Genomic DNA, 24,973 nt, shown 5'->3' with positions numbered 1-24,973 from the left:
GTGCACGATCAGTGCGTACCTAAGTGTTTCCTATTAGGTTTTACTACTCATGCTGTTTAAAAATAGAACACTTTTTACTTTGAAATAATCATAGATTTACTATATAAAAACTGCATGGAAAAATGCCATGTGATCTTCATCCAAATTTCCCCAGGTGACATCTTACTTAACTATAGTATAATATTAAAAATAAAGAGTTGACATTGGTGCCCTCTTACCCAGTGTGTTAAGATTCGGCAGTTTTACATGCACTCCTGTGTGTGCTGTGTGGTTCTATCATATGTACTGAGTTTTATCACATGTCCTGAGTCGTGCAGCCACCACCGTAATGAAGGTGAAGAAGTCCCATCACCACACGGCTCCCTTGTGTTAGTTTCTTCTTTATAGCAATGCCCACTCTCCTCTCGCCTTATTTCTACTCCCTGGAAACCACTCATCTGTTTTCTGTCTCCATGTTACTATTTCAGTGACATTATATGTAAATGGAATAATATCAAATATAAGCTTTTAAGATGAGCTTTCACTCAGCATAATTTCCTTGAGATCTCTCCAAGTTACTGCATGAAACAATACTTCACCCCTTTTTACTCTGAGTAACAGTCTATGGGACGGATGGCTGTACCATGGTTTTGTTAACCATTAAAACCATTCACTGGCTGAAGGACATTGGGGTTTTTATATCTTGAAAGCCACAGTGAATAAACTGCTATGCATATTCATGGATAGGTTTCTCCCATGGCATAAAGGTCCCCAAAGTGCAACTCCTGAGTCATACAGTAAATTGAGGTTTATACTTAACAAGTTTACTGAGCACTCTCGTGCAAGGCAGCCATCTAGGTACTGGGTATTCTGTTCAACCATCTGGCGAACAAAATGGAGAAAACTCCCTGCCCTTGGGGGGCTTACACCGCAGTGAAAAGATCCTGACAAGAAATTGGCTAGAGCTCACAAAACTTTACAAAATGATAGAATTTTATCAACGAAAGGGATCATGGATGAATTGCCAAAATATCACACACAAGAACAGAATTAAGCTGGATTCCAAGACCCTGTTAGTTCAGAAAGAACTAGATAAAGACAGCAAGAGAAAACTAGTAAATAGAAATTCCAATTAAATAACCTGACCAGACAGGGAGCAAATGGGATTAACAAGGGTTAGAAAGCAATGTGTACTGCATGAAACACTACCCTTATTTTAAATGTGTAAAGACACTTTTGCTCATTTTCCTTTTGTATCTATCTGTAAGAGTGCTGCGTATTTGTTTCCATATTGTGACAACAGCATGAGGCCCCAGATATAGTACAAATGTATGTACAACAAAGTGGTATTTTGTTAGCTGTTTATTCTAAGATAGGAATTGACTGTAGCGCACCTCCATATTGTGATGCTGTGATTATGAAGGCATTTTTACCCAAGGCCAAGACACAACAAGCTGGTCATCTTTATATTAAAACAGTGCTTGAGGAAGGCTGTTACTCTTTTTAAAATTGAGATATTTCTGAAAACTCCCTGAGGAAAACTGCAATTTCTCAATTATACTTTTTGATGCACAATACCGTATTATCTGAAACCATAAAAAAAGATTATAGTTTCAATTGTGGAATAAAGTTACTACTGTGGCCAACTTGAAGGGCTCCTTGCAGATGAAAGTCTAAATTGTTTCAAATTACAAATGACAAAATATTAGGGCACTGGAAAATAGATCACTTCGGTAAAACAAAATTGATTCCAACAAAGTTAATGGTCTCTATTGCGTTTTTACCTCTTGGAAGAATGGCTGTAAGGAATCTGCAAAATAAGAGGAACCAAGACAGCCAGAAAATAGAGCACATTATACATTAATATAAAACATGATTTAAAAGTATGATATTGGGATTATGCAAAATGGAAGAGAACGGAAAATCCAAAAGCAAACTCAGCAATACACAACATTCTATAGTATATGTGTCAATAGTGCAACAGTAGACTACTCAGTGTGCTGCAATAATTGGTTGAACATTTAGAGGTGAGGTTTTGATGCTACCATGCATCACAGAGATTAAATAGTTAAAATACAACCATGAAAACTACAAGTGTGGGTATCACAACCCATATGATTCTGGATCTGCTAAGCCACAGAAAGTGTGAGGTCGTAAATGTGTGCTGTTTTGGGCTGGGCACTGTGGCTCACACCTGTAATCCCACACTCAGGGAGCTGGAGGCAGGTGGATCACCTGAGGTCAAAAGTTTGAGAGCAGCCTAACATGGTGAAACCCCATCTCTACTAAAAATATGAAAATTAGTCAAGTGTGGTGGTGTGCACCTATATGCAGAGTTTGGTTTGGTGTGAACAGGAAGTAGTTCTTTCAGGATTAGTTCCAGGCAGGGTTCGGCCTGGTGTGAAGAGGAGTAGTTCCTTCAGGATTCGTTCCAGGCAGGGTTCGACCTGGTGTGAAGAGGAGTAGTTCCTTCAGGATTTGTTCCAGGCAGGGTTCGGCCTGGTGTGAACAGGAGTAGTTCCTTCAGGATTAGTTCCAGGCAGGGTTCGGCCTGGTGTGAACAGGAAGTAGTTCTTTCAGGATTAGTTCCAGGCAGGGTTCGACCTGGTGTGAACAGGAGTAGTTCCTTCAGGATTAGTTCCAGGCTGGGTTCGGCCTGGTGTGAACAGGAGTAGTTCCTTCAGGATTCGTTCCAGGCAGGGTTCGGCCTGGTGTGAACAGGAGTAGTTCCTTCAGGATTCGTTCCAGGCAGGGTTCGGCCTGGTGTGAACAGGAGTAGTTCCTTCAGGATTCGTTCCAGGCAGGGTTCGGCCTGGTGTGAACAGGAGTAGTTCCTTCAGGATTCGTTCCAGGCAGGGTTCGGCCTGGTGTGAACAGGAAGTAGTTCCTTCAGGATTCGTTCCAGGCAGGGTTCAACCTGGTGTGAACAGGAGTAGTTCCTTCAGGATTCGTTCCAGGCAGGGTTCGGCTTGGTGTGAACAGGAGTAGTTCCTTCAGGATTCGTTCCAGGCAGGGTTCGGCCTGGTGTGAACAGGAGTAGTTCCTTCAGGATTCGTTCCAGGCAGGGTTCGGCCTGGTGTGAACAGGAGTAGTTCCTTCAGGATTCGTTCCAGGCAGGGTTCGGCCTGGTGTGAACAGGAGTAGTTCCTTCAGGATTAGTTCCAGGCAGGGTTCGGCCTGGTGTGAAGAGGAGTAGTTCTTTGAGGATTAGTTCCAGGCAGGGTTCGGCCTGGTGTGAACAGGAAGTAGTTCTTTCAGGATTCGTTCCAGGCAGGGTTCGGCCTGGTGTGAACAGGAGTAGTTCCTTCAGGATTCGTTCCAGGCAGGGTTCGGCTTGGTGTGAAGAGGATGCTATTGCTATTTCTCATTTTGTATGACTTCCCCCATGAGAAAGCTTGATGGTGGTAGTTTTAAGTCTTTTTTTCTTTGAGGTTGAGTCTCACTTTGTTGCCCAGCCTAGAGTACAATGGCATAATCTCACTGCAACCTCCTCCCAAGTTCAAGCGATTCTCATACCTCAGTCTCCCAAGTAGCTGGGACTACAGGTGCATACCACCACACCAGCTCAATTTTTGTATTTTTACTAGAGACGGGATTTTGCCATGTTGGCCAGGCTGGTCTCGAACTCCTGACCTCAACTGATCCGCCCACCGCAGTCTCCCAAAGCGCTGGGATTACAAGTGTGAGCCACTCCACCTCACCAAGGCTATTTTTAAGTACTCCTTACCAGCCTGACAACGTATGAGTTGCTTATTCATGTGTCACCTGGTGCTTCAGCTGCCAGCTGAGGAATTAACATGATCTCTATTAGCCAACAGACACTTCACTGTCTGCAATCAACTACATAAGTAGACTGTGAGAAAAAGCCACCAAGGCCAGAAAGAGTAACAAGAAGACAACCATCCTCAGCTCCATGGGAGACCACAGACCGACTAACCAGCACTGGGTGCACTGCCAGTCCTGCCAGTGAAATGTGTACGTGTCCTGCACGTGCAAATACCAGGGAGAAAGGGTGAAGTCCAGAGTGTAGCTCATGTTTTGGTGCACCGAAGGTGAGCTCTGTGAACGACTGTGCCTTTAGTCGTCGCCTTCCGCTTGCTGACACAGTGTGGCTACGGAACCTTTATTCTCTTCTGCCCCACATTTCACAATCTCTTCCTAGCCTCAAGCTCTGTATCTACCAACTTTTATGTCTGCCTTCCTGTACTCAGCTTGTCAGGCCAATCTTAGACGTGACACCCCTCAATGGCTCCTGGAGTCTGGTAGGCAACCTAAAAAGATAAAGCAGGCTAAACCAGGAAGGTTGGGATGGGAAAGTCACCCAGAAGTGCTCTAAAGACCTTAAAGGTGCACAGAGCAGCGAGCTGAAAGTGCAGGGTGTGGTGCAGAGAAAGGCCCATCCTCGCAGCTGCTTCTGAGAACTCTGGCTGCAAAGCTGGAGTCAAAGGAGCTGCCGAAAAGTCTCTTTAAACAGGAACCTTTTCTCCTCTCTTCTTCTGGGTCAGAATTAGAGATGAGTAAACTCCGGGGATGGAATGTGATCTTGTCTCCTCCCTCCTGGTGTCTTTCCACCATCTGCCATTGGCTCCCAGGGAGTCTCTAAGATTCCTGCTGCTTAAAGTGATTCTGCCCGTTTTTCTTTTCTGAATCTTCTCAGATTAATTTCACAGATAATAAAACTATGTAAAATATGATGACAATTACTAACAAGTCACAGCCAAACAGGATTTTAACAGGGAAATCGCCCAGAGCAACAGAACTGACTGTTAAATGAATCACTAGAAACTTGCCTAAAAGCACATCAGCTCTAACTGGATGCCCAACCTGCTACCTACCTTGCTCTCCTGGGCATTATAAATTTAAGGATTTGTAGAATGGCTAGTGAGACGTTTCTTCTTCTTCTTTTTTTTTTTTAAGCTAGAGGGCAGGAAAAGATGCTCAGAAGGAAACAGTACAAAGGAACACCCTAAAACATACCCCTGGCTAACTGGACAGGAAGTAAATGTAGCCCAATGAAAGAACAGAAAAAGGTCTCACTTTTCCAGTATAAGAAAGAATTACTTTTTCCAAGATAAAGTTTAAAAAATAAAACCCTTGAGCAGAATGCCATTAACACCTATGACTCGTTCATGAAGCAAAAATGTAAATGACTCTACGAAAGCCTGTAAATTATTATTGTAATCTAGTAATTTAAAAAACCGTGTTTACGGCCAGACGTGGTGCCTCACACCTGTAACCTCAGCATTTTGGGAGGCTAAGGTGCGTGAATCATGAGGTCAAGAGTTAAAAACCAGCCTGGCCAAGATGGTGAAAACCTGTCTCTACTAAAAATACAAAAATTAGCCAGGCACGGTGGCGGGCACCTGTAATCCCAGCTACTAGAAAGGCGGAGGCAGGGAACTGCTTGAACTTAGGAGGCAGAGGTTGCAGTGAGCTGAGATGGCGCCATTGCACTCCAGCCTGGGTGACAGAGCAACACTCCATCTCAAAACAATAACAAAAAAACCCTTGTTTATGACTTCTGGAAACATTCACTTATGACTGAATGTTTAAATCAAAATGAGAGTGTTCAGCCTGCTTCCGGAAGAGCAAGAAGACTTGTGCTCCAGTTCTCAAACTTCCCCAGCAGCATGGCCCCCAAATGACAGTGTCCACTCCCGCCTCAATAGAAGAAACCAAGACCACCTCCTGCTCAGGGACTGGAGGAGACATCGACCTCTGCAGGCTTGACGAAGAAGGGAGAAAAAGAACAGCAAGAAGCAATTGAACACATTGATGAAGTACAAAATGAAATCGACTTAATGAACAAGCCAATGAGATTTTGAAAGAACAGAAATATAACAAACTCCGCCAACCATTTTTTCAGAAGAGGTGAGAATTGATCGCCAAAATCCCAAATTTTTCGGTAACAACATTTGTCAACCATCCACAAGTGTCTGCACTGCTTGGGGAGGAGGACGAAGAGGCACTGCATTATTTGACCAAAGATGAAGTGACAGAATTTGAAGATATTAAATCAGGTTACAGAATAAGATTTTTATTTTGATGAAAATCCTTACTTTGAAAATAAAGTTCTCTCCAAAGAATTTCACCTGAGTGACAGTGGTGATCCATCTTCAAAGTCCACCGAAATCAAATGGAAATCTGGAAAGGATTTGATGAAACATTCACGTCAAACGCAGAATGAAAGCAGCAGGAAGAGGAGCATGAGGAACCAGAGAGCTGCTTGACCTGGTTTACTGAGCATTCTGATGCAGGTGCTGATGAGTTAGGAGAGGCCATCAAAGATATTTGGCCAAACCCATTACAGTACTACTTGGTTCCTGATATGGATGATGAAGAAGAAGAAGGAGAAGAAGATGATGATGAAGAGGAGGAAGGATTAGAAGATATTGATGAAGACGGGGATGAGGATGAAGGTGAAGATGAAGATGATGGAGGAAGGAGAGGAGGATGAAGGAGAAGATGACTAATAGAACACTGATGGATTCGAGTCCCTGGGAGCAAGTTGCAGTCTTTTTTTTTTTTTTTTTTCCTTACCTCTCGTGCTCAGTCACCCTGTTTTTGAGGTCTCTTTACACCATGGTTCTCAACTTATTTTGGGGGGAAATATCTTGAGCAGAATACAATGGGAAAAGAGTCTCTACCCCTTTCTGTTTGAAATTCATTTTTATCCCTTCCTGTCTTAACAAAAACTGTATGGAATCAACACCACTGAGCTCTGTGGGAAAAAAGAAAAACCTGCTCCCTTCGCTCTGCTGGAAGCTGGAGAATGCTAGGCCCCTGTGTAGTAGTGCATAGAATTCTAGCTTTTTTCCTCCTTTCTCTGTATATTGGGCTCAGAGAGTACTCTGTGTCTCTATGTGAATATGGACAGTTAGCATTTACCAACATGTATCTGTCTACTTTCTCTTGTTTAAAAAAAAAAGAAAAAAACTTAAAAAAAAATGGGGTTATAGAAGGTCAGCAAAGGGTGGGTCTGAGATGTCTGGGTGGGGTAAGTGGGCATTTTGACAACATGGCTTCTCCTTCGGCATGTTTAATTGTGACATTTGACAGAGATCCTTGCAGTTTAAGATGACACTTTGAAAATAAATTCTCTCCTAATGATGACTTGAGCCCTGCCACTCAATGGGAGAATCAGGAGAACCTGTAGGATCTTATTTGAAATTGACATTCTCTATTGCAATTTTGTTCCTGTTTTTTAAATTTTCTTTTTGTTTCACTGGAAAGGAAAGATGATCTTCAGTTTTAAACATTAAAAGTGAACAAGTTGCTTTGTTACAATAATACAAAATGTGTACAAAAACAAAAAATAAATCAAAATGAGCACCTTATGTGAAGATTATTAGGTGAATACCACATTATATGAAAATCTGTTATACGAAGTTATTATAATGAGGCTGGAAAAGTGCCGGCCTAAGTAGAGCAAATCAATGGAAGAGACATGTATGTACTTACACACATTACACACACACACATTATATACACACATACACATTACTTAACACATTAACACATTACACACATTATATACACATTACACACACACATTACATACACACATACACATATACACACATTATATACTTACATTATATACACACATACACACATATACACATTACATACACACATTATATACACACATATACACACATTACATACACACATATACACACATTACATACACACATATACACACACATACACACATATACACACATTACATACACACATTACACACACATTACATACACACATATACATATATACACACATTACATACACACATCATATACACACATACACATTACATACACACATTACATACACACATATACACACATTACATACATATACACACATTACATACATATACACACATTACATACACACATATACACACATTACATACACACATTACATACACACATTATATACACATATACACACATTACATACACACATATACACACATATACACACATTACATACACACATACACATTACATACACACATATACACACATTACATACATATACACACATATACACACATTACATACACACATATACACACATTACATACACACATTACATACACATACACACATTACATACACACATTACATACACACATTATATACACACATATACACACATTACATACACACATATACACACATTATATACACACATTACATACACACATTATATACACACATATACACACATTACATACACACATACACATATACACACATTACATACACACATATACACACATACACACATTACATACACACATTACATACACACATTATATACACATATACACACATTACACACACATTACATACACACATTACATACACACATATACACACATTACATACACACATACACACATTATATACACACATACACACATTACATACACACATATACACACATTTTATACACACATATACACACATTACATACACACATTACATACACACATTACACACACATATACACACATTATATAACACACATATACACACATTACATACACACAGTGCATTTCAAATCAAAAAAGGATGAAATGATCTGGCATAACTTGTCTGAAAAATGTTAGCTTCTTACCTTGTACTACACTCAAGAACAAAATCCTTATGGAGTCAAGAAATGACTGAAAACAGGTGACACTAAAATAAGGCAGGTCTTGCAAAACAGCCCATCATAAGAAGAATCCTCCCAGGTGCAGTGGCTCACGCCTGTAATCCCAGCACGTTGGGAGGCCAAGGCAGGCCAATCACAAAGCTAAGAGTTCGAGATCATCCTGACCAACACGGTGAAACCCTCTCTCTACTAAAACTACAAAAATTAGCCAGGTGTGGTGGCGAGTGCCTATGATCCCAGCTACTTGGGATGCTGAGGCAGCAGAAACTGCTTGAACTGGAAAGGCAGAGGTTGCAGTGAGCCGAGATACAGCCATTGCACTCCAGCCAGGGTGAAAAGAAAGACTCTCAAGGAAAAAAAAAAAAAAAAGATGAATCCTAAAAATCTGCTACAACCCACCAATAAAATGTAAAGGAAAACAGCAGTAAGTAAAATATTGCAGGATACATGGTTGTCTAGTTCATAAAAAGTTATTTAAAATGAATATGGAAAAAAAAATTCTAATTCCCAGTAGAAAAACGTGAAGGACAATCGCAAAAGAAATGAGATTTTTAAAAAATCATTGCTACTAACCATGAGTCTTAAGGAAAACAAAGTAGTTTCATTTTTGCCTATTAAAGTGGCAAGGCCTCAGCTTAAATACTACTGATATTTTCTACCTTTCTAAAACAAAGAAATTACTTTCAGGAAAACAATTACTAAATGAGTACCAGGCTAGATTTTATTAATATGCTAGAAAAAGCACTTAAGAGTTATCAAAAAAGCTGTGTTTCGGCACCGGCACCACACTGATCAGTTTCGTGACTGTGTCAAGTCACTGCTTCTCTAGTTTATAAATCTGCGTTACAGTCCAAGACTACATAATTTATCAACCTACTTTTTAAAAAACCCAAAATAAAATATGAAGATATTCATTTTGGCAATGTTTAAGAGAAATTATTTGTCAATGTGAGGTCTGCAGACCGGAATCATCTCACGTGGAGTGCTGTCTAAATATGAAAATTGTCACGCTTCCCACTGGATCAAAATATCTCAGATGAGGCCTAGTCAGCTGCAGTTTTGTTTTTCTGTGACAAAGTGTGCCTCTGTCACCAAGGCTGGAGTACCGTGGCATAATCTCGGCTCACTGCAACCTCTGCCACCCAGGTTCGAGCAATTCTCATGCCTCGCCATCCTGAGTAGCTGGAATTACAGGCCTCTGTCACATGCCCAGCTAATTTTTGAATTTTTGGTAGAGATGGAGTTTCACTATGTTGGCAAGGCTGGTCTCAAACTCTTGACCTTAAGTGATCCGCCAGTCTCATCCTCTCAAAGTGCTGGGATTACAGGTTTGAGGCACCGTGCCCAGCTTTTTTTTGTTTGTTTTAAAGAGACAGGGTTTCATGCTGTCATCCAGGCATGAGTGCAGTGGTATGATCAAAACTCACTGCAGCCTGGAACTTCTGGGCTCGAGATCCTCCTGCCTCAGACTCCATAGTAGCTATGACTACAAGATATGCACCAACTACACCCAACTAATTTGAGAAACATGTATTTTTGTAGAAATGGGGGTCTTGCTATGTTGCTCAGGCTGCTCCAAAACTCCTGGTCTCAAGCTATTCTCCCAAACCTTGACCTCCCAAAGTTCTGGGATGGTAAATGTGAGCCACCGCATAGGACCTGATCTGTGTTTTAACAAGTTTCCCGCACCACGAATCCTATGAGCTCCAAAGTGAATAGTGTTAAGGGAATCGAATTCTGAATTTCACATGGAACTCTTCTAGTGTAACGTGCTCCTGTTTTGGAGTTTCTGTCTTTCCCTCCTTGCATCTTCTTCTGAATTCAAAAAAAGTAAAGCTGTTAATAACGTAAGTAGCTTCCAAACTTTGTATAATTTCAAAGAGACTTGAGTTTGATTCTAAGTAGATGGTCAATGGAAATGAAATCGACAGGTCTGCCGTCCCTTCTTGCGGGGAAGTTCAGAACGTCCAGATCCTGTCCCTATGGGACAGATAAATCATATAACAGACTATGGTGCGATCTGACTTCCTTATGAAACTTTATACTTGAACATGTTCCATGGGATTCTCACAAGGTGACTTCCATGTACATCTCAGTCACATTTCTGTAAAGTTCTGTTTCACAAAAAAACTTTAGCCAATTATTTACCATCTTTCTTAATCTTGTTACCATGTAAAAATCTTCAAACAAATAATCGATTAAGACTAGAAAAACAACCTACTCATAGATCAAGGGCTGAGAATTCAAGATAACTGATCATCCTCTGGCAATATACTCAAGAAAGAAGAACATTCACTCATTCAAAAACCAGGGGGGTGGGGTCCACAGAGTAAGACACAGGAAACCAATTAACCCCTAGTCAATTTCCCCTGGCTACTTTTTAAAAGAAAGCTTTCATCACGGTAGAATAAATGATGCATTATTTTATAGAAACCATGGTGAGTGGTTTAAAATTTCCATACTACAAGACAAATATTTGCTAAACTAAAATTAAATTTGAGGGCTCTGTGTTAAGATGATCAGCCAAGTACACTATCATAGCTGTGCCTTCCATCAAACTCCTTCTGTATCTGCGAGCAGGAAAGATCTACCTAGGGCCATCCCAGATTCCCAATAACAGCCAGTACTTGCTCCCTTAACACACATCATTTTAATGTGTTAACCGGCCAGGCACAGTGGCTCACGGCTGTAATACCAGCACGTAGAGAGGCCAAGGTGGGCAGATCACCTGAGGTCAGGAGTTTGGGAAGAGCCTGGCCAACATGGCGAAACCCATCTCAACTAAAAACACAAAAAAATTAGCCGGGTGTGGTGGCAGATGCCTATAATCCCAGCTACTTAAGAGGCTGATGCAGGAGAATCAGCCTTGAACCCTTGAACCCAGGAGGCAGAGCACATGTGGTAAGCTGAGATCGCTCCACTGCACTCCAGCGTCGGTAACAGAGATTCCATCTCCAAAAAAAAAAAAGTCTTAGTAAGACCTGACAGTCAGGTCTTAGAAACATAATCAACCGATATAAGGCATTACTTTCTTGAACGTTCAGTTACTTTTAAAAAGTCCAGAAAACATAGGGCATGTCTGTAATGATTGTGTCATTATCACGTTGAGAGGGGAGCAGAGGGGTAGGGATGAGAGGGTAGCAGTCAAGTTTGTTTCTAAGAAATCTGTTAAAAGACTTGAAATCAAGGTTTTGTTTTCTTACATCTCTTTGCTACATAATCTTACCTCTCATTTCTTCAAGTCAGATGTCAGCTCAATAACCAATAGGGAAGCCCTAGCTTCACTTCCAGAAGCAGGGATTAGACACAGTCGGACACTGTAGCAAGGATAAGGACAGACCTGAATTCAACTCATATCTTAGTTCCTTAGTAGTGAAACCTATAGTCATTTCTGAGGCGCTTTCAGTGTTTCCCATAAAGTTTTGGGCCATAAGAGATGAAGAAAGAGTTCCATTTTTTCAGTCATTTCTGAGGCGCTTTCAGTGTTTCCCATAAAGTTTTGGGCCATAAGAGATGAAGAAAGAGTTCCATTTTTTCAGTCAACAAGGCAAAAAAGAGGCCAAGAAATTGGGGGTGTATTAAGGTGAGCCTATCTGACAACATCATGGGAGTTAGGAAGCCCTCTGACAAATCTTTAAGCTGATGGAACCTGAATGACTGATGACTATTTTAGTTTTTCCTTTAAAAAAACTGATGTGAATAAAAATACAGATCCCCCCCACCCCCCGCACACACAGTTCTACATATATTCAAAAAGCAATCATACTGTTCACTCTGGGGCTGTTTGTATACAATTATTTTCCTTCTTTTACTCCCTACTAACTCCCCCTTATATACAAGCAAATATAATTCTTGTTTTTCTCAATGTTATCACATTCATATATACATACATGCAGACACATCGACGCACAGGCATAGGCCTTTTCGTAGACTGATGCTACCCATGCCCGCCTACCCCCTCCAAGGCGAGTGGATAGTGTGGCTCCATTTCCTTCTATTAGAAGGTGAGCTAATATTCCACGGTGTGCAGGTAACATCCTATTCAGCCACTCTGCCACTGATGGGCTTTCACTATATTCCACTTAAGGCCACAGAGAACCACGCTGCAATAGCCTTCTTAGTCTACGTGCCATTGTACAGCATGCGTTTTGCACCCATCGATTACAATTCCAGGACTGGCGTTACTGGAGCAATCAGAGTACATATAGTTATGTTTTAGATTTCAACAGGTATCACCAGATTGTTTATCAAAGTCTGGTGCATTGTTTGTGCATCGGTCTGATGTTTTTTTAGTAACGTCTAAGAGCGTTCCTTTTCCTTTCCGATCAGAGACACTACTTACTAATTTTTGCCAGTCGGACCTTTGCGGCTCTTTCTTCAGTCAGTAAGATGTATTCCGTTGCCACTTCTGCCTATTCACATCCTCTGCCCATCGTTTCACCGGACTGTTTGTATTGGATGCTGTTAACTTTGTCATCTGCTTTGCCAATACTTTTTTCTTAAATCTGTTGCTTGTCCATGTTATTTTTACACCCTGGAATGGAGGTTAGTAAGCTATGGTATACCACCTATTAGTATAAATAAATCTTTACTGAAACACAGCCTTGTCCATCCGTTTTTGTAGTAAATTCAGTAACTGCAACAGAAATTATCTGGCACTCAAAGTCTAAAATATTTAATATCTGACCCCTGATAGAAAAAACTTGACAATATTTGCATAAAAAACAATAAAAAAAAAGTGTTTCTTCTCCTGTGGAACTCATGTTCCAAAAGGATTTTTCAAAATTTAATAGAGGGCTTTCCGGCAAAAACCAGAAAGCCTGCTAGACAAATTCTAAAAGAGCTGTAACACTCCAAACGGATTTTTTTTTTTTTTTTTTTTTTTTGAGTCGGAGTTTCGCTCTAGTTACCCAGGCTGGAGTGCAATGGCACGATCTCGGCTCACCGCAACCTCCGCCTCCTGGGTTCAGGCAATTCTCCTGCTTCAGCCTCCCGAGTAGCTGGGACTACAGGCACGCGCCACCGTGCCCAGCTAATTTTTTGTATTTTTAGTAGAGACGGGGTTTCACCATGTTGACCAGGATGGTCTCGATCTCGACCTCGTGATCCACCCACCTCGGCCTCCCAAAGTGCTGGGATTAGAGGCTTGAGCCACTGTGCCCGGCCTCGAACAAATTTTTATGTGTTTTATCCATTGCTAGAAAAATATCTAGCAAGTAGTACACATTAATTTTCAGAATTAATGCAAGGTCTTCTTGCTTTTATATGTATATATGTATATATCTATATTAGATACAGATACATACAAACTTAAAAAACCATGTAGAGATGAAGTCTCACTTTGTTACCCAGTCTGGTCTCCAAATCCTGGCCTCAACTGATCCTCCCACCTTGGCCTCCTCCAAAGTGCTGGGATTACATGCATGAGCGACCATGTCCGGCCAAACAGCATTAAGAAAAAAAAAAGAAACTTTTGCTTAGCCATGTACAATTTCACTGTGAAAAATTAGTAAGAAATAATGCACTTGTTTTTCAGCTGAAAATCATCCCAATAATGAGGACATACGTTATGACAGGGTCGTTCAATCTTTCGGCTTTCCTGGGCCACGTTGGAAGAAGAATTGTCTTAAGCCATACATAAAATATACTAACACTAATAGCTGATAAGCTTGCAAAAAACAAAAAAAAAAAATCTCATGTTTTAAGAAACTTTACAAATTTGTGTTGGGCCTCATTCAAAGCCGTCCTGGGCTGTATGGGCTTGCAGGTGGTGGGCTGGACAAGCTTGCCTTATAAAAAAACATTTTGGGCTCATTTTGATGTTAAGTTGTTTTAAGAGCCTCCATATACATAGCACCAAGGACAGTTTACTCTCATTATGAACTACTTTTCAGTAGACAAGCCCGATCAAAGTGATTAAATATTTTCTACGTAAGACACGTGATGAGAAGGGAGAACATTTTCCCCACCAAACTTCTCAATACTATACAACTTTAGGTTCAGGGCTCAGCTTGTCTACAGTAAACACAAGATAAGCCCTGCTGGGGTTGAAAGGGGCTCATTTTAGAAATGCTCTGTTTGCAACGCACGACATCTGGGACATTTTTGTCGTTACTTTGCTTCCAAGCAGAGTTTTACAGTGCACTGTGATGGTACAGCATGTTTTATTCGGCTTGTTAGAGAAATGCATTTTTAAAACCCAAAATATAGTGCACAATCCTTTCAACTTTTCTGTTCATTTGCAAGTTTTCATAATAAAGTACTGGGAGGAAATATTTCTAAATCACAGAAAAAAATTTTCATTAACATTTAAGTCTCATCTCCATTACTCCACAAAAGAAACGTTGTCCTGTTAAATTATTAAATTACAGTAAGTAACATCCATCTTTCCACCTCATGGTCAACACTGGTTAGCATTAGCACTATACATCCTTGAAGTGAAGGAAGTTTTTCCTTTCATCTCTGTAGACACCATGGAAAACGTGCATCACTCCTAGTGAAAAGCATGATATTCCGCTTGCATTTTGAAGTCTGACAAACTTTAAAAACGTTTTTTTAACCCTATACCATTTAGAAATTTCTATGGACGGTAAAGAGTGTGACACCTTGGTAAGTCAAAGCATATCCAAAAAGAGGCCATCAAAAAGCAGGAACTCCTTACAAAACATGTCTACAATCATATCCTATTAAAAATCGATTTCAGGTTCTCAGTGACGGTATGGGGATGGGGAGGCACATGACAAAAAAGAAATATCATACGATCAAAAACATATCAAGGAAGTGTATGTCTGTGAGTTCCAGTAAGCTGGAATTTAAATAGAAAGGTTGAAGTCACAGCAAGTAGATGAAAGGCGGCCCCTTTAACATTTGCTCCTGGAGTCCAGCAACTCTCAGCAGTTGGCTGGAGACTAAGCTGGCTGATCCTGTGGAGCTTCAACAAAGGGACGAAACAAACTGAGTCCCCAGGGCCCCCCTCCCGACAACACGTGAAACAACTTGATAAATGATTGCTCTGTCAGGGGATGAGGAGATGGAGACGTCTGGGAGCAGAGGGGGAATGTATCTAATTTCGGAGGCCAAGGGGGAAGGGGAAGACAGGGAAGGCAGAACAGCAGCCAGAGAACTAGAAACAAACACCGGACAAGCCAACAGCATCTCCGAGGGCTGCAGAGACTTGGCAGAGGCCAGTTCTCCCCAGGTCACTAGGATTTTAGGAGAAAAGTTTTCACCATCCACAACCCATTCTGTAGCCTCAAGTCCAAGCTTCAGAAAGTGCTGCTCTCATATTACTTCACTCATTCACCTGGGCATGACATAAAATATAAAATCCTTTTCCCCACCCCCAGCTCCTGCCTAAAGATTGCTGATTCAGGCCTGAAAGCCAGAGGGGCAAGAACCCAAGGCTTAGCTAACTTAAGGAAACATTAATTACCCTGAAACCAAAATAGGAGTTCACATCTAGGACCCAACACTTCCCTTCTCCTTCGCCCCCTCCTGCAGACGAGTGTGAGCACCCACCCACCTCTTCCTGACCGAGGACGGATACTGGTCCCGCAGGACTTCCCTGTCGGGAAAACTCACTGATGTCAGACTCAGCACTGCACGGACATTTCAGAAGTAGGCAGAGAGACAGCTCGACTTGAGAAAAACGGCTGTCAGAATTAAAAGTAGTACAAAAGCAGCTTCCCAAAGAGTAGCTGGTTGACTCGTAAGGGATACTGTGGCAGCTGAAGCGTCGGATGGAAGAGCACTAAGGAAGTTTACAAGTCAAAGGGTGGGACAGGCAACGCGAGTCTTCATTCCATCACCCAGTCTTGCTTTGTGAACTAGAGACAGCTAATGTTGTTGCTTTTCATAGGAGCACTGTGTTCCATTATTGTGCACAGAACTTTACTTAAACGCTGAATTAAGACTGGGCTAAAGTTGGCATAATTTAAGCTAACAGCAAATGGTTTATCAAGAAATTAAAGCCCAGAATTTATCTTTCCTTTGCCCAGTACCCTGGAGGATGACTGATAAATCAGAGCTATGACCCCAAATCTAATTTATTACAGTTTGTTTTAGAACATCTGATGTATGAGTTTAATGTGGCCAGAGAGACATTGCATATAATCAGGACAACTATGAGAAAAATCAGTTTCACTGGATTGAGCCGGAAGGTCCTGCTCCTATTGGTTTGGTTTTTTGTATCTTTTTGTTTGTTTTTGAGAATTAAAAGGGCTCTAGTGAGTCTACTGAAGGAAAAATGTTTGTGGCCTGTCCAGAATTTTCACTGGAGAAAACAAAAACAGGACTTCCCAATTCCCCAGACACCCTTCTTGTCAGGTTACACCCTTCAAGAGGTGCTCAGCGTTCTGGAACTTAGAGAAGAGACGCTGCACCACGGATCTCACTTTGACTCCAGGTAATTCCGATCAGCAGTTCACAAGAGTGTGATCTTGCAATTATACGACCAGGTCTCCAAATTCTACCTTCCTTTCTGATCCTTCTGCCAAGGTCTGAGTCTTACAAACATAAGCAAATTCCTGTTCCTGGACTAGTCAGTTTCATGGAATGCATAAGCAACTGCAAAGTGGTAACAGGCAGCAATGCTTGCTTTGCTCTTCAGTCTGTCTTGTCACTGGTTGTCCATCATTTAAAAAAATCAGGTCTGACTGATTCCCAGTTCTTCAAGACTCAGCTGGCACTAACACGGGGCTGCCTCTTGTACTGGACATGGGTCCTCCAGCTTATCGACTGGGCAACAGGCCCCATCCCCTTCATTAAGATACCTGTCTGGCCCTGCAGGCGTCTGCGTTTTTTTGACATCAGCTCTACAACATGAATGAGTAGCAGGTGAGTGTGTACTTGATGTATTCCGTCCTTTCTTTCCATCAGTCCCAGATGACGCTGGTTTCTCTCCTCAAGCCCCCTTGACGTGACAGTATCCTTTCACTGTAACACCCAGGATATAACAAAATACTCTCTAAGTAAAGAGTCGACACTCACTGCTTTTATTCTGAACAGCAGTAGGTAAAGGCACCCCACACCCAAATGATTACAAAAGAGCGTCCTCAAAAAAATACAAACAGAACATAATGCAGGAGAGGCAGCTTAGCTCGGGGTGGAAAGGAGACTCTAATCCATGCTTGGGGTGGAAAGGGGACTCTAATCCATGGTTGGAGTGAACTTATTTCTAGACTGCTGGGAAAGTGATTAAAGCAACAATCTCATGGGTCAATGTCCAAAAGAAAAGTTAGTTTGCCCTGAAGAATGTCTACTGCCACCCTGCGATACAGCGAATCCTAAACGGAGATTCTTGGGCTGCCTGCATCGGAGTCTGCAGAACTCGACCTCAGAAACTGCATTTCCAGCAAGCAACCCAGCGGTTCTGAAACACAATCAAGTTGGAAAAACAACTAAATTCCACTACAGTTGCCTAGAAGGGTGGGTCTGCACTCAAGCAGAAGCTCTCCTGGACACTTCCCCGCCTCTGCTCAGACTTACCTGGGTGGCCTCTCTGTGTTCCCACTCACCTTCACAGAAGTCACACCATGTTTAACTGTTCATTCTCCCAAGAGAAGCAAAAGGCCTCCTATTTTTTTACCCTCATGGATAGAAAAGCAGCTTGACACATAGTAGGTACTACTTATCTAACAAAATCAGTCATTTCACTCTGTGCCTTACTTTTAAACACTGGGGGAAGAGGCCCGACTGAATGATCTCTAGTAACCTTAGATTCTAGCATCGTTTATTCACTAGGGAACTATTTCTCAACCTATTTTTCATTACTACCCTTTAAAGGAACCTTCTGAGATTCGCTCCCCTTGTCCCCAAACCATGCAATTTTAATATGACAGGAACAGGTTGTATACTGCACAAACCATCACAACAGTTAAGCTGTTTTCATCATCTGCCCCCAAAAGAACCGATTTTCAGCAATAGCACCTTTTTGATAATGTATTAAACTGTATGTGGATATTCACGGTGACACTGTGATGACAGGAGGCCGGGCACAGTGGCTCAGGCTGGAAATTCCAGGATTTCGGGAGGGCGAGGTGTATGGATCACTTAAGTTCTAGAGTTCAAGACCAGCCTGGGGAATACAGAAAAACCCTGTAACTACAAAAAATGCAAAAATTAGCACAGCGGTGCGCACCTGTAGTCCCAGCTACTGGGAGGCTGAGGTGAAACACCTGCTCGAGTCCAGGAGGTCAGAGCTGCAGTGAGCAGTGATCAAGGCACTGCACTCCAGCCTGGGCGACATAGAGTCTGTTGAAATAAAGACAGAAGACCATGTAACACCAATACTTAATGTTAAGTTCTCTGACCAAATCAACATAATGGTTTGAGATGACATGTGTTACTGACACCCTTTAAAATGCCTTTATCAGTTCTACACCTAAACGCTCCCCAAGCTGAGTATGATACTAGCAGCACTCCTTGAAAATCTATCCACTATTATTGAGACAGGCTACATGTGAAAAGTGTTTTCAAAGATTTTTTTTTTTTTTGAGACAGAGTCTCGCCCTGTCGCCAGGCACAAGGCTGGAGTGCAGTGGAGCGATCTCAGCTCACTGCAACCTCCACCTCCTGGGTTCAAGCAAATTCTCCTGCCTCAGCCTCCCGGGAAGCTGGGACTACATGCGCACACCACCACACCCAGCTAATTTTTTTTTTTTTTTTTGGTAGAGATGGGGTTTCACCATGTTGGCCAGTATGGTCTTGATCTCTTGACCTCGTGATCCGCCTGCCTCGGCCTCCCAAAGTGCTGTGATTACAGGCTCAAGCCACCACACCTGGCCTAAAGATTTTTTATAAATAGCAATATGAGGCCTTCACACACATACTAACTTTAACCAAAAAGTGATATTGTCCATATTAGTTCAAAGAATGAACACTCCATTTTGCCAGTGATAGAAGCATTCCACCCAAAAATCAGTGCAGTACTGAGGCAACCAAAAACCTACCACACAAGGTGGGGATGCAGCTCAGTGGTGGAGCGCACGCATAGAAATTGATCGGAAAAATACCATACAGGATGTGTTGTATTCGTGGATTAAAATAAAGCATCTGATTGTCTTCAATACTGACATGGAAAAGTCTCTGTTAAACCCACACTCAGAAAGACAGGGTTAGGTGTGGTGGCTCACACCTGTAATTGAAGGGTGAGGTGGGAGGATGATAATGAGACACTGCCTACATAAAAAATAAAAATGAGCTGGGCATGGTGGCACCTGCAGTCCTAGGTACTCAGGAGGCTAAAGTGGGAGGGCTGCTTGAGCTCAGGAGTTTGAGGCTGCAGCGAGCTTTGATGATGTCACGGCATTCCAGCCTGCGCAACAGAACAAAACCTTGTCTCTTAAGAAAATAGGGCCGGGCGCAGTGGCTCATGCTTGTAATCCCAGCACTTTGGGAGGCTGAGGCGGGTGGATCACGAGGTCGAGATTGAGACCATCCTGGCCAACATGGTGAAACCCCGTCTCTATTAAAAATACAGAAAAAATTAGCTGGGCATGGGGGCACGTGCCTGTAGGCCCAGCTACTCGGGAGGCTGAGGCAGGAGAATTGCTTGAACCCAAGAGGTGGAGGTTGCAGTGAGCTGAGGTCGTGCCACTGCACTCCAGCCTGGCATCTGGTGATGGAGTGAGACTCTGTCTCAAAAAAAAAAAAAAGAAAAAGAAAAAACAAATGTTGGGAAGGATGTGGAAACAGTGGAATCCTCAAACACTACTGGTGAGAATGTAAAGTAACACAGTGACTTTGGGAAAAGTCTGGCAAGTCCTAAAGAGGTTAAATGCAGTAACGACATGACCCAGAAATTCAACCAGATTCATACCCAAGAGAAACAAAAACCTAGGAGCACACAAAACATCTTTTAAAGGAATATTCACAGCAGTATTATGCATAATAGCAAAAAGTAGAAAAACCCAAATATCCAACGACTGCTGAACAGATGAACCAAATGTGGCATTAGCCATGTAATGGAGTGGTGTCTGGCGATAAAGAAATGAAGTCCCAATACCTGCTACGATATAAATAAACCACAGAAACACTTTCCAAGGGAAAACACCAGGTGCAAACGGCCACAGCGTGACTGCAGAATTCCACGTACAGGAAATGTCCAGAGTGGCAAATCCATCCGGGCGCAGGAGTTCGTGGTTAAGTGTTCCTGTTAAAGGGTTTGGGGCTTGCGGTGGCGCAACGGATCTGAAATGGACTGTGGTGATAACTGCGCGCTCTAAACGTACTAAAACCACTGCACTGTATGCTTTGAATGACTTAATTGCTTGTGAATGTGTCTCAATAAGCCACGCCCCTTCCCCAGAAGATCTATGAAAAAATACAAGAGCTACCAGAAAACGTGTTTGATGTTACAACAGGCATCAATAAGAACTACCATTTTCGTTTTTTTTTTTTCCATTTTAAGTAATGCTCCAATGATACCATTCAAAATATAAATATAGTTTTCTATACTCCTATATTAGATTATTAAATTTAGGTCAAACAGCAGTATAGAAAAGCAAGGAACTGCTAGTAGCTTTTGAAGATCTACATGCAAATTATCTGATGCCATGGCTCCAGATGAAACGGGTCAGCTTTAGAGATGATGAAGTTCAAAAGAAAGAAAGGTTTTGAAGACTGCTCTAGACCATAAATTCACTGAGAAAGGGAAACGTGGATGTACAATGACTTCTGTCAGGCACTATGATTAATGCTTTACATATATGCAATAATCCTCCCGTCAACCATGTAAGTATTACCCTCTTCATCTGAAATCGCTCCAAACCAAATATCCTCAAGAGCAGAACAGTTCAATTAATTACTCTCAGTTTCAGTTTCCTGACCTGTGAAAGAAATAACAATCCTCCATACATTAGAGTTGTAAGAGCTAAATGAAATAAGGTTTCTCAAGTGACTGATTAAATGGGCACTCAAATTTCAGGGTTTGCTTTTTCTACCCCAGCTTTAGTAAAAATAGATACAAAATTCAGAAGCTAGCAAAATGTGTGTGGATGATCAGGGATTTGATGGATACTCCGCTGTTAAGTTCACCAGGATTCACTTTAAGTTGTAAGCACTTGATCATGCAGCAGGCACAAGGAACTGCAGAGACAGTGTGCTCGCCAGCGAGGTGCGGCTGTGACCAAATAAAACTCACAGAGTTAATCTGGCTTCATGATACGCATTAACATAATTACAGTAAATTATTAAACATGTATAAATAATAGGCAATGACTGACCATAACTATTATGACTTATGTAGCCAAAACAATCGTTTCCAGGGTCCTTTGAGAGTCATGGAGTGAGCTGTTTTCAAAAACAGCAAGACACTGCAGTCAAGACCCACAGGAACATGCAGCCTTGTTCTTCTCCCCAGTGAGTGTTTTCGAAGCAGCCCTGGCTGGAGGCTGAGAAACACCTCAGTACAAGTCAGGCTTAGGATGGAACACTGCAATCTGACAGGATGCCCTAGCCCAGAGAGAAAGCTGGCCGAAGGAGAAGGAAAATCAATCACACCCTGAGAGGCAGAAGCGCCGGGGCATGTGGTTCGGGTGGAGGTGGGAGAGGGTTACAGATAATTGCGTGTGATGAACTACAAGGGCTGATGGAGGAAAAATTGGCTGATAGAGCATCTTGGAGAATTAGGAGGCAGAGTAAGTGTGCCAGATGGAAGGATGGCCAGCAAACACGTGTGAAGAGAGGGAGGGTGCAGGAAGGTAGGGCGCTTCTACAGACACACATTTGCAGTGCTCATCAGGAGCCCGTGCACACCATTTCACTACAGACACGCGGCATCGGTTATGTGCACTTTTCACATAGAACCGTACTGAAGTCTGACGACTATAAGAGGCCTGACCTATGAACGAAGTAATGCAGATAAAATGGTAACAGCAGCATTTCAGAAGCCAGACATACTGAATACAGGATGGGAGTCAAGTTCCAGTGTACCAACTGTAAACCTAATAAAAAGGAAATTATCATCAGCCCTATGGTAAATAAAGAATATCCCTTGTAGGAAATGAATGCCCTTGTACACTGTTGGCAGGAATATAGACTGGTTTAACCTCTATGCCTAGCAATGTGGCAATATTCTCCATCTCTCTGTCCTAACTAAACTGTTTTTCTCCTGAGGAGAAAGTCCTTCCCTAGAGCCTGCACTAATAGTGGCTTATTCTTCCACTGGCCACAAAGGACTTCTTCCTGCCGCTCTGACCATGAATGGAACCATCTTGAGACTCATCCAATCAAACTCTAGTTCTCTGCTGCTCCCTGTTATTCACCAACCTACCTGTTTCCTTATGATGAGCTGTAAGCTCCTTCCCTCCCTCCCACCATCAACCTGAATGGCTGGGGAAGCCTTGCTTAGAACTCAGGCACTGTACGGTTTCTTCATCTTCAACATCACGTCCGCCCACCTGTAGCAGCCCAGTGACATAACTTACTCTATCAGCTCATCCAGAAATGCTATCCCTGTGAGATCATTTTTTCTTTTTGGTAGAGATGGGGTTTTGCCATGTTGGCCAGGCTGGTCTTGAACTCTTGGCCTCAAGTGATCTGACCGCCTTAACCTCCCCAAAGTGCTGGGATTACAGGTGTGAGCCACCGCACCCACACTCCCTGCGAGTTCTTCATATGCTCTTCTCTCAAATTCTCACCTCCTGTCTTTGATCTTACTATGTCACATGTCATTCATATATAAAACACCTGTTCTGACTAGTTCAGGTAATACCATATTTTCTTCCAATCTGTAGGGTCCCACCAGCTATTATTTCTACCACATATTTACTGAGGACCTTCTTTATACCAACTACTGTGCAGAAAAGTCCCCTCCAATCCATCCTAGACCACCCCCGCCACCATGATCAGTCTCTTCATTCATTCTCCCCATTGCTCCAGACTCTCCTCTACTCCAGAAATCTTTTACGCCTCCATGCAAAATCACAACCCTGATGAAGAATTATTGCATTTTTCTCCTAGGCAGTTATCTGAGCACTACAAAAGAAAAACAAAGAACAATAGACTCACACATGTACACTGGTACCACTATATGCCATCTCCACCATCAACCAAGCTCCACAACCCCTCTACTGTTCTCCTAGAGGTCACTCCAAACATTTGTCACTCTTGAGCACATTACCCCACCATGCCTGTTCCCTGAGCATTCTCAGATGACTCTGCTGCCTTTACACACACACACACACACACTCTATTATAAATATCCACTAATAAAAATACTGTTTTCCTCAGCTGGGTGCAGTGACTCACACCTGTATTCCCAGCACTTTTAGAGGCCCAGGCAAGAGGATCTTCAAGCCCAGGAGCTGGAGACCACACTTGGCAACATACGGAGACCATGTCAAGAAGAAAAGAAAGGAAAAAGAGAGAGAAAGAAAGAAAGGAAAAAAGGAAATGAAAAGAAAAAGGGAGAGAAAAGAAAGAAAAAAGGAAAGAAAAAAGAAGAGAAACTCAATTTTTTGCTAGGAACAAACAGCATTCTGAAAACTTTTATTTTGAAACAAGGAGAGAAATAATTATGCTTTTATCTTATCTTACTTATTTGAACTGTATCTTAGGATAATTAAATGTTTGATAAGACGTTTCTCTTGGCCTGGCGCGGTGGCTCACGACTATAATCCAAGCACTTTGGGAGGCCGAGGCGGGTGGATCATGAGGTCAAGAGATCGAGACCATCCTGGTCAACATGGCGAAACCCCGTCTCTATTAAAAATACAAAAAATTAGCTGGGCATGGTGGCGTGTGCCTGTAATCCCAGCTACTCAGGAGGCTGAGGCGGGAGAATCGCCTGAACCCAGGAGGCGGAGGTTGCGGTGAGTTGAGATCGTGCCACTGCACTCCAGCCTGGGTCACAAGAGCGAAACTCCGTCTCAAAAAAAAAAAAAAGTTTCTCTATATAAAGATACTCCAGTTATCTTTGAATAAGGAATGACCAGAATTTAAACTGTCACCATTGAATAAATACTGTGCACTTTGAAGGTACTGTTAAAAAGAAAAACATCGCTACCTGCAAGCCCTGAAGACAACGTATCTAGGATCTAGCTAACCATCAAGAGCTGCTCACATCTGAGACAGCAGACATTATGTGTGCCACTTCCATCACCATGTATTACGAATTTGTTTCCCCAAAATAAATCTGAATTTTATCAAGTTTAACCACCTATTTTTCAACATAGAGGGAACAGAAGAACATGTGAAATAATTCAATGAAGATAAATCAGCAACTTCCAAACTGGGAAAATCTACAGAAAAAGAGACCTGGTTTTTCCAAAACAAACTGCAAAAAGGGAAAACCTACATAATAAAAAAATATTTCGGCTGGGCAGGG

The 24,973-nt window shown here is 42.0% G+C and overlaps 1 protein-coding gene and 1 non-coding gene across 9 annotated transcripts in view; both read right to left on the bottom strand.

The window, feature by feature from the left end:
* The window catches only part of CECR2 (CECR2 histone acetyl-lysine reader), a 190,351-nt gene that overhangs the window by 106,225 nt on the left and 59,153 nt on the right, over positions 1 to 24,973 (bottom strand). The gene's annotated exons all lie outside the window — the stretch shown is intronic.
* LOC118148338 (U7 small nuclear RNA) lies at positions 13,439 to 13,500 on the bottom strand. Its single transcript, XR_004735115.1, has one exon. It is a non-coding gene; the product is annotated as a U7 small nuclear RNA (small nuclear RNA).

This window comes from Callithrix jacchus, chromosome 1 (genome assembly GCF_049354715.1).
Source record: "Callithrix jacchus isolate 240 chromosome 1, calJac240_pri, whole genome shotgun sequence".
NCBI lineage: Eukaryota > Metazoa > Chordata > Mammalia > Primates > Cebidae > Callithrix > Callithrix jacchus.
Note: the sequence above shows the minus strand (reverse complement) of the source record. Positions and strands in the feature narration are given on the sequence as shown.